The sequence below is a fragment of the Delphinapterus leucas genome, chromosome 4, assembly GCF_059928025.1.
Source record: "Delphinapterus leucas isolate spDelLeu-1000000601 "Yukka" chromosome 4, BTC_Dleu_Yukka2, whole genome shotgun sequence".
In the NCBI taxonomy this organism is placed as follows: Eukaryota; Metazoa; Chordata; class Mammalia; order Artiodactyla; family Monodontidae; genus Delphinapterus; species Delphinapterus leucas.
This window is the reverse complement of record NC_143132.1, coordinates 34,549,187-34,560,161: the sequence shown is the minus strand read 5'-3', so window position 1 is coordinate 34,560,161 and position 10,975 is coordinate 34,549,187. Positions and strand designations below refer to the sequence as shown.

General features: G+C 40.4%; 1 long non-coding RNA gene across 1 annotated transcript in view; it reads left to right on the top strand.

Moving 5' to 3' along the window:
- The first annotated feature begins 7,355 nt into the window (after positions 1–7,355).
- Positions 7,356–10,975, top strand: part of LOC149749295 (uncharacterized) — a 231,304-nt gene continuing 227,684 nt past the window's right edge. Inside the window, exon 1 of the long non-coding RNA XR_016392973.1 lies at positions 7,356–7,743. This is a non-coding gene — a long non-coding RNA (uncharacterized LOC149749295). The remainder of the gene's footprint in view (positions 7,744–10,975) is intronic.

Genomic DNA, 10,975 nt, shown 5'->3' with positions numbered 1-10,975 from the left:
CATGGACTGTTGATGAAAGATGATCTACTACCATGCCTGGCATGTTGAATCTGATTGTTCAAAGGGAGTCTGAGAATAATTTTTTTTTAAATTATGCAATATCAGATTATGATCAAAATGTGTACCTGACCTTGAGTGATAAAGAAAATGTTTATAACCTTCATCAGTTGTTAAGGTCAGCAATTCCTTTACTGAACCCGAGTGTGGAAGAACCCAATCAGTTTTTGAGCACTTGTGTCAGACATTAGTTCATATTTCCACAGAGAATTCAAGGAATTCGTACTTTCACAGAGAATATTGGCCTTATTCATCCATTACCAAGTGCCTAACATCTGTCAGACACTGCACTTAGTTCTGGTGAAACAATGATGAAAACCATTGATTTTGTCCTTGCTCTCATGTAGCTTAGATTTCATTGTTGGGAGAGGGGGAAAAGTGATAATCATATAATCCTACAATGCAAGTGTGTCTGAGATAAGTGGTGTCAAGAAAGGTTTATGATTCTGAAGAGTCTATACTAGAGGGATTTGATCTAGTTAGTGAGGATGAGAAGTGTTTCTGGGGACATGAAACACTATCTGAAGGATGCTAATCTGAAGGATTCTTAAGATTTAATTAGAAAAGGCAAAATGTGTAGAGGTAAGTACAGAGACCCTGTAATGGGAGGAAACATAGCTCCTTCCTGGAGCTGAAAGATCAGCGTGACCAGGTTACACATTTTATGTGAGGTAAGGGGCTGAGTGAGGAATGTCAGAATACTTGGCTTGAAGGATATATTAAGGATTTTGGACATTGTCCTAAGAGTTCTGGGAAGCTACTGAAGTGTTTAAAGCAGAGTGTGAAATGTTTAAATTATTATTTCATTAAGGTTATTCTGCCGGCTTTATGTGGAGAATAGATTGTAAAGGGACACAAATAATTATAAGCACACCTTTCATGCAGCTCTTGCAGTAGCTCAGGAGAGAAATGATAATCATCCAGAGCAGTGGTGGTAGAGATGGAGTTATACGTACAGACCTGAGAAGTATTTAGAAATTATAATCATTAAGACTTGGTAAGGTACTGGATAAAGGTAGTGAAGGGGAGGGAGGTATAAAGGCTAATTCCTAGGTATTTGGTATTGTACCCTTGTTGATCAATTTCATCAAGAAAGAATGCCAAGGAAAAAGATCAGTTTTGGTATCATAGCCATATGCACAAATTGCTAAAGACATTAAAAGAAGTGGGCAAGATGTAACATGTGTTGAACAGCTCACATTGAGATTTCTTATACACACCCACCCATGTATGTTCATGGAGAGCTAGGATGGTGGCATAATACCCAGTAGAATTATCAGCATTGGGGCCAGCCAGTTATTATCCTGTGTATAAATTTTTGGATATTTAACTGCAAACAACAGAAATCAACTCTGGTTAAATTAAGCAAAAGAGAATTGATTGAGGAAATAATGGAGGTTAAAAAATTCATGGGACACTGGGTATGAGCATTGGAAATGAGTAGGTCAAGTAGTTCCAGAGGCTAGGAAGCCAGAACAAGAAGAGCCTAGGAAGAGTAATAATCTGGGTGAGTCATGGTTGTTAGAATGGGATAGATTCCAATTACATGTGGTGTCTTTGTCCTTCTGCTCAAGAGGAAGCATCTGATTGGCCTAGCTCATATAGCATGTCATCTATTGAGTATGGCAACAGCAGAACATACTGGAGAAGGTAATTCCTCAAAAGGATATATAGATTGTATTAGAAAGGGGAATTGAAATCTGAAAAGCCAAAAACAAATCTCGGCTACACCCTGGAAGGCACTTAAGAGTCTTTACTGAAGCAATTCAGAAATGAAGTAACGCTTTCAAACATTGTTTGCTCACACATGTGAAAACAGGAGCATCCTCTTGATTGGCAGTGACTACAGCAGTGAATAATCAATTGAGTTTGCCCTTCTCTGCATCCTCCTTCCTTTTTAACTGCACATATTCTAGGGCTGGTAAGGTAGCTAGATCTATTCATCTTGGATTTTGCAACTACTGAGTATATTACATTATAGGGAGGTATTAGTTTGGGAGGAGGGGAAGAAACTTTATTTAGCACACCAATACAAGCTAGTTAAAAATACAAATAAACTTTATATAAAGTATTTTACAGTTTGTCATAAGTCAAATTGAATTCTAAAAGGATTGCGTCATGATTTAGAGAGATAAAAATACAACTTTTTATACTGCAGTTTTCTCTCCACAAAATAAGCATCTTTCTATATTTCAGCCCTAACTGTTCTAAAGTTACATACTTTAAAGAGGAGGAATTTGTATCACAGTTTAATTTACATATATTTCACAATACTTGCCTACCCTTCCACAAAGACAATTCAAAGATATTCATCAGAACTTATACAGTTGCATATGAAATAATTACTTCCCATCACTTCCCTGTCAGTACAATTCTCCTCACTTCTCTCAGGAAAATACGTCTCTTTCTGAACACAATTTTGGTTCCTGACTGTGTTAAGTAATTTATCTCCAGTTGTTGTCCAAACTCCTGCACCAAATTACCTGAGTTGTCAGTCAGGTTTCCACATATTGATTCAGCAGTCTCAGCCTTATGTCCTGCCCAACTCCAGCAGAGAGCCGATTGCTTTACTCTAAAATCCTTTGAAAAGTTAAATTGTTAACAATACAAATTCACTGGATATTGGGATAACTCTTTGCCTTAGCTTCTGTCTCTTCACCTTGAGCCCTGGGCATTTAGAACTCATCTCTGGACAGCGGGGCAAGGAATTGGAGAGGAAAGTGGTAATGCAATTACTGCCAGGAACCAAAGGAGTACTTAGATGTCTGCTTACTCTGGCAGTGGGTGCAGCTGATATTCAGACACTCACCTGCCTCCCAAAGCAAACAGCTACTGATAGAGAGGGTCAACTAAATATAACCTGCATTCCAGGGTCCCTGCTTATTCCTGGCCAAATAACCAGAGAGAGACAAAAATAAATGGTCCCGGAAGGTAAGGGAGCCATTTACTTTAATCCACATCTTTGCCTTGATTCCACTCTTGCTCCAAAGAGAAGCATTTTATTATAATACCAATTAGGAACATTGTTCTGTGGATTATTTCCATAATAACTAATGGAAATCATATCTAATTGCAAATACCATACCTTTATAAGAAGGCACTAAAGCCTTAAATAGCCTTGAGTGCTTTTTACTTAATGTTCAATTTGTAGCTAATATACTTTAGGAGTTAAGTGCTCGTGTTTAACCTGTTAAGAGATTGTAAGTTAACTTGGGTGTTTAACAATGAGCTGTTTTGAAGTGAGCAGGTGTTTAAGAGAGTGGATCATAATTTAAAGTACTTGACTGAAAAATAGGAATTTTTTTTTTTTTTTTTTGCTGTACGCGGGCCTTTCACTGCTGCGGCCTCTCCCGTTGCAGAGCACAGGCTCCGGACGCGCAGGCTCAGCGGCCATGGCTCACGGGCCCAGCCGCTCCGCGGCATGTGGGATCCTGCCGGACCCAGGCACGAACCTGTGTCGCCTGCATCGAAAGGCGGACTCTCAACCACTGCCCCACCAGGGAAGCCCAGGAATACTTTTTAATGACATTTACGTGTTAAATCTTTGGTAAAAGCTCTATATGGAAAAAAATATTGACCCAGTAAGGCAGAATAATGCATTTGCATTGCTGTTCTTCACATGATCATGATGTTGAATCTTGAAGTTAAAAGGGAGCCTAGAGTCCTTTTAATTGCATCTTTTCATCCATTCTTTTTAAAAATGTTTTTCCGCATTTTATCTTCAGCAACTTTCCAACTTCTCTGCCCTCTTTGTAACAAAAATTCTAAAAGGCATTGTTTACAGATGTAACCTTATTTTGTATTCTCTTATTCTCTCTTATACCCATTTCAATCAGTATGTTGACCCTGTCACACCATAAAAACCCTCCGTCAAGGCCACCAGTGATCTCCACACTCCAAAATCCAGTTACTAATTGTATTCTCGTCTTAATTTATCTCTCAGAAGGATTTTACACAGTTGATTCTTCCCTCCTTCATAAGGAGTTTTGTTCACAGGGCCCATGGCATGCATTCTCCATTGCTTCTCCTTTCCTTCATTGGTGGCTCATCCTCAGTTCCTCTTTATCTCCCTGACATTTTAATGCTGAAAGTCCATAGACGTCCTCTTTTTTCTTTCTACATTGATTCCCTTCCTCATATTGTCCAATTTCATGACTTCCTTTGTTGGACCCTAAATAAGATGTTTAGACTGAATGGCTCTGAGATAATTATTATTACTCTTCATACTCTTCATATGACTCTATCTCAGTCAATTCATATCCATTATATATGTTACAAAGGTGAACTTTATGGTACTTAGTTCAGGTACACGAGAGAATCCAAATGTTTGCCAATTTTCAGACTAAGAATGAGCACAGAATAGTAAGACTGAACCAAAGACAGAAGCACTCCATAAAGGACAATTGAAATGGAAGTTTATGGTACAATATTTTGTTTTGGGGGCTTGGAAAAATGTTTGAGGAAGTCATCAAGAGGGCGTGACTGCATGTTGACCTGTGGGATGGACCAAGGCAATAGGAGGCTCCTTACCCCCTCCTCTGTCCTTGGAATGTACCTTCTGCCCACCATTCCCACGCTAACTGCTGTTTCAAGACTACGGACTTGAGAAAGTAATGTGTTTTCCACTGATACTTTCATGGGCCTGGAGGATGTTATAGCACACATAGAAGTCCTTACTAAATTCACCCAGCCTGCCTCAAATGATAGCTGGCAAAGCCTGTCCTTAATGAACACTGAAACGTCTCTAATGAGAAAAGCTGTCCCCCAAAACAGAATGGCCTGGGACATTATTACTGCCTCACAGGGAGGCATCTATGCCATTATCCAAACAGCGTATGTTCATACCTGATTAATCTGGATACAAGTGAACGCTCTAAGTGATCCAGCCCCCCAAAACTCCTCACCCTGCCCCACCCCGGCCTGGGGCAGAGAAGGCATAGAGGAGTTAGTAAATCAGTGGTTTTGGATCATGGGTCTTTCGGTTGAAAAATTTGTTACTTATATCAGAAATCATTATCTTAATCTGCGTTTTCTCTCGCATATGCTTAGATTGTTGCTTGGGCATCTGCTTCCACTGCAGCCAGATGGCTGCCAAACGAGCTACCTCCAGGCTAGTGAAACCCCTTGCTGACCTCTTGGGGCACGTTAAGGAAGAAGGAGGTGGGTGAGATCATAAGAGCGTTGGAATGTTGGATGAGGTCGTTGGGAGGACCTGACTGTGGTTGACTCACCAGCTGGACCTGGCCCATCAGAGACTCGTCACCCTCTCCCATCCTTGAAATGTATATTCTGCCTGCCACTTCTGTCACCAGCAAAGTCCACTGGGGTCCCTGGGAAAAATAAGATGGACTCTAGGTGATAAGGTCTAACCTCTTCTCTTAGTGCTTAGTCTAGTTTCACTTGCCTGTAGCAGGCTGTGTATAGAAGCCGTGCACCTAACACGTTGGATCAGAGTTTCCAGGGCAGAACCGCTGCACCTGATACATGGACTTGGTGGGCCATGCGCAGAGCACTGCGCACAACACCGCCAATTGAGACGGCGGTGGAGGGCGGGCCGTGTGCAGAGACACCGCTCTAGGCGCTTCATTATGAGGTGCCGTGAGCGACACGACTGTGCAGGACTCGCGAGAACTGTGTCTCATCCCTGCAGATAAAGCAGCCCCGCCCATAGAGCCCGGAGTCCGGCAGAGAGCATATGCTACAGAGCGTGAGCTTGCGCCTCTCCATTCTTTGATCAAAAAACAAAGCTTTCCTTTGCTTCTGAACCGAACTCAGTCTCATTCTCTTGGTTCCAGTGACACCGGTTAGGTGGACCCTTGGTGGGGCTCCACTCGGGAAGGTCGGTAACGTTTCTACAGCGGGAGCTATTTTCATGGATGAGGCCTCGAGAGAACAATGTGTGCTGAGACAATCTGGACAGTATATGTTAGTGAACCCAGTTAAGGCCTCTACATAAACTAAGATCCTGGCAGGTGTGGAGATCTACTCATCTTGCTGCCACCCAAGACAAGGCCTGTAAGTAAGTTCCTGTGCTTGTTAAAACTGCCGCCTACCAATCTGGAGTGGCTGCCTGTTTCTTCAGTCTCTCCATGCCTTCCTTGTCTGGGGTGAGGAGGGCAGTTTCAGATTTCACCAGGGAAATTTCCGAGATTGAGAACCTACAAGGAATTGGATAGTTTTACAGATGACAAAAATTCTCTTAGAAGTGCAGAAATTCACCTCAAATATTTCCTATCAAATAGTCATTAACAATTATCTATAGGCAACAACCTGCCCCCCAACAAATACCTTCTAATTGTATGTTAATACTGGTACTACAATTTCTCTTTGAACAGTTTGAGTTACAATATGGTGTCTCTGGAAGCAGTCTTTAAGATGGAGTTTGGGATTCAAGATGTATATGAGAGAGAGAACTCTGTGAAAGGAAAGGGAAAGAGGCAAGCTTGGGCAAAGGAGAAGGTAAAACAAACTAGACACACTTAGAACAAACCAACAAGGGGCTCTGGAGCAAGGTCACTTGTCAGAGTGATGTGCATCAGGCTGAACTGTCTAAACTTTATACCCCTCCTCACTTAGCAGCCAGTGTGGATGATAACTGGAGGGTGTCTGCAGAGCATACTCCCCACATCAGGTCATGTCTTTATGGAGGATCTGGGCCGCATCACATCTATCCCAGTGTACCTCTTGCACCATAGGATCTACTTCATATATACTCAAACAGCAGCTCCATCTCACGTGTCAGCATCCTAGGATTTCCTATTCAGAGCCCTGTCCATGGTGTAACTGACTTGCCTCAGTTTGGCATTTCACCTTGTTTGTTATTGGACACTTAACCACTTGGTCTATTAGGTCCTGGACTTGTCTTTGGCTTTTTCTATCATGTCATACAGATGATAAGAGCATCTTTGTAGGCAGCCACGCAGACCTCTGGCTTTCATACTTGGTTTTGGGTTCCTTGTTACCTCTGCTGCTTGTTATCTTTCCAAATGGAGCATGAAGGCTCTTAGCCATAGCCAGACTATCCTGTTATCTTTACAAGTTTCTCTGTAAGTTGCAATGCCTGATCTTTACCTGTGCTAATTTATTCCCCCTTCCCTGGGATACTCTTCTGATTAACCCTGGTAAAACATTGACTGCCACCTTGTTGGAGGAATGTTCTTGACCTACCACTAGTGATGGCACCCTCATTGCCTACAGGTTGCTGAGTCATCTAGCCCCAAAGCTCCATCTTTTGGCCTACTTTCATAGACCGTACTTCTGGGTTCTCCAGGAGCTGAGATAGAGCTTGGGGTGCAAAGTGTTTATTAAGGATCAACTTCTGTGAAAGGAAAAGGAGGAGGCAAAACTTGACCTTGAAAGAGTTGAATTGCAGTGTGGGCCCCATAAAGCCCTAGATGAATTGGCAGGGAGCTCTAGAGTGAGTAATGCTCATCAGAGTGTCATATCAGGCCAAAATTCCTGGGACTTCATACCCTCACCTTGCTCAGCAATAAACATGCACTCAAAACGGTGTTACTTCTGAAACTGGGGCACACCCTGAAGGAGCTAAGAGCTGAAGGCTACTTGCTCAATATGCCGTAGCTTAACAGCAAGTTCATTCTTGAAGAGGTGCCTCTGGAAAGCACATATCTGTGTCTACGACAGAACTCTTATGTTTTGTTGGTCAATAAATACATTTGTATAAATGTAAGTAGATCTTTTGGTTTTTAGTATTTGTCATTTCAACTTTTGAAAATTCAACTTATCTTTACCATTGTAGTCAACTGCCCTCTTTTCCAAACCTTCTTTAGTCTCTTAAATTAAGCTAATCTTTCTTATTTATGCTTTCACAGTGTTAACATTATCTTCCTATACCATATTGTAATAAAATTATGGTCTAACAGGGATAATACTTGTGAGGAATTTCTGTATGTATTTTGCTTACTGGAAAGAATTATTTCCTCTTCTTAAAATCTGTCCATAATTAGGGCTAAAGTATGTGGCTTTATGCCCCCTGGAAGAAACATAAGAAAAATATAACATATGGTATGTATCTGGTGACAGAAAATAGTATAAGAGAGATCTTCTTTTCCTCTAAAGAAGTATAGGTTTTATAGTATAGATAGGAGAGAGGTAAGAGAGTATTTTGTTGAGGGGAAAAAAAAGGGAAGGAGTGCTGTTTTGTTCTATTTCCTATTTGGAATTTAAAATGAGAATTCAACATGGGGTAGCTACATCAGAGTAGAAATGGATGTATGTTCTATTTGAACAAGCAGAGAGAGACAGAGACAGAGAGAGCTGGAGCTAGTGACAGTTTGGGTGTGTGTGCAGAAGGGGTAAATAGAAACATCCCTCCATGATTTTGGAAGGATGAAGGTGACTGATACTGCTGGCTTATGAGCTTGGGGGAGGATGTTTAGGAAAGCTTGATCTGGTGGGACAAAGTACATACATGGCCAAGGCTATAAGAAGAACATAGGGAGAGCCCAAATGGCAACAAGGATCAAGGTGTTGATGAGAAAGCAAAGGGGAACTGAGCTTGGTGAACCCACAGCACAGAGCAGCCAGGATTCAGAAGACAAGATGCAGATTGGAGAGTGTCCAAATCTTGGGAATCTTGCAAGCTCCACCCCTCAATATACGCATTGGTTTCTTAAGAAACAGAAGTGGAAGTAGGAGAAACAGCATGATAGGGGTTAAACTTTGCATTAGCTGAATAATTAATAAGTTAAAATGAGACTGTCAAGCAAACTTGAAGAACCAGTCTCATCACTGTTATGCACCAAGGTGGAGACTTTTGAAGCAAGATAAGATTGACATGAAAAATACGTGTCCTCCATTTTCTTGGCATACATGAACAGTAAAGTATAAACAGCAATGATTAGTTTATCCACAGCATTCCTCAGGGGATTGTGAGCTCCTCTAGATCAGACACGACTTCTCTGCATCTTTTTAATCCTTGGGCTGGCATTTATAGTCCTCAATTAACGTTTGTACCTTTAAAGGGTGGGGGCTTTGCTTTATTTTTCTGTATTTCTTATAGTGCCACGAGCTGAGTTTGGAAAATAGAGAGTCATTTAGAAAATACTCTTTATAGTTAACCATATAATTTTGTAATCAGCTTAGTTTCCTCTTCTGTGTGCATATGGATCTACTGTTTATGAAAGAAGTCCACTGAAAGCATTTTGACCATTTTTGAGATTAAATTTATCTGTCCTCTTGCATTTCTATGTATTACTGAGTGTTTGTACTGCTACGTTCCATTTCACCTAAAATTATCTTTTGTTTTTATTAAAATTAGATGGCTTTGGTGGTATGAATTAATTTTTCCTTGCTTATATAGTTAAAAAAATCTCTAATACTTTTGAACAAGAAAATGGGCCTAAAAAGAAGTATTTATTGCTAATTCACTTAATACTTATTTCTTTACCAGATTTTTAAATATGAATGACACCATTTACTGGAACAGAAAATTTCACAAGGTTTTTACATTAATTCTTCCTCTAATTCTTGCCAATTTGCTGCAACAGTGTAATTGCATTGCCTACATTATGGTTAACAGGAAAGATTAGGTGTGTAGCATTTTATTGTCTTTGACAGCTTGATGAATTGTGACTTGAAGTGAGCAAGTGCCTTTGTTCTAATTGTCTCTTTTTCATTAAAGCTAAGAACTATACTTGGGAATTGGGGGAATACTCTTCTTACTGCTTTTAAGTTAGGGCTGTTCACACTGATGAATGTTCTCCACCTAAATATTGTGCAGGCAGCTCTTTGTTTATATTCCACCCTTTTTATCATTTCAAGGCTAAAAGTGATGAAGATCAATCTGTACAACTGACTGAAAAAAAATTGTCAGGGAAAGTGATTTCAAGAAATGGAATGTACTTTCCTGCTTCCCAAAGTAGAATAAGATAAAAGAATCCTTAGTATTGTGTCATTTTTTCCATGGATACATATAAGTGTTTTGTTTGTCTGTGTAGGGTGAATCTGTGGTTCATTAATACCAGTTAACTTCATTAATCTGATCCCTTAGAGTACACATTTGCATTTCTCTTTTCCAGAGCTTTAAGTTAATTCTAACTAGTTGTTCCATAGTGTCATTTATCCGCTCATTCATTCACAGTTAATTTATTTCATTTATTTGGCACACCCTTATTGAGGGTCAACCATGAGCCAGGCTCTATACCGTAGGCAGTGTGGACAAAAGATGAGTGTAATATATCCAGTCCCTAACGAGGTTATGTTCTACTCTTAAGAGGGATCAGAAGAGAGACTTTGACTCTAACAGTGAAAATTCCATCCCTTTGCTGCAAATATCATATTAGTTCATGATTAATGTCTTCTGTAGGATGGAAGTGCAGTGTCAGTTGGGAAATAGCTGAAAGGAATGTGTTGGAAATTTTCACTATAGTGCACAATTCCAGCGGGTGCCTTTCACATGGCAGCAGTACACAAGGTCCCACTGGGGTGAAAAGGGGAAGAAGAAATATGTTTGGGGCATGTTATCCCTTTTGTTAGGTGAAGGAGTTTGGTAGTGACATTTTTGTGAAGTTGGGAAGAACCACTTAAGTTTTAAGGAAATGATTGAGAGATTATTTCTGAGTTTTAAAAAGCTAAGTGGCAGCATTGAGAGGGGATTGAAAGCAGGGAGAATAGCTATTTCAACATTCCTTTTGAGATTAAATATTTTTAATATATTTGTAGTGAAAAATGGCAAACCAGTCAACTGACTTAATTCCAGGTATACTAGTGAATGCGGTAGAGGAAAGGGAGGTGTTTGGCATCTCTCTTTCACTTTCTGCTTGACTTCTTGTACCTGTTTGCTACTTTTGTTTTCCCCAGTAACTCTGGAAACTCCATGCAAATGCCCTGCTGACTTGTGCTTGTCTCCTGGGTAGCCTAGGAAAAAAAGCATCAGTCTCTAAGACTTGGTAGCTTT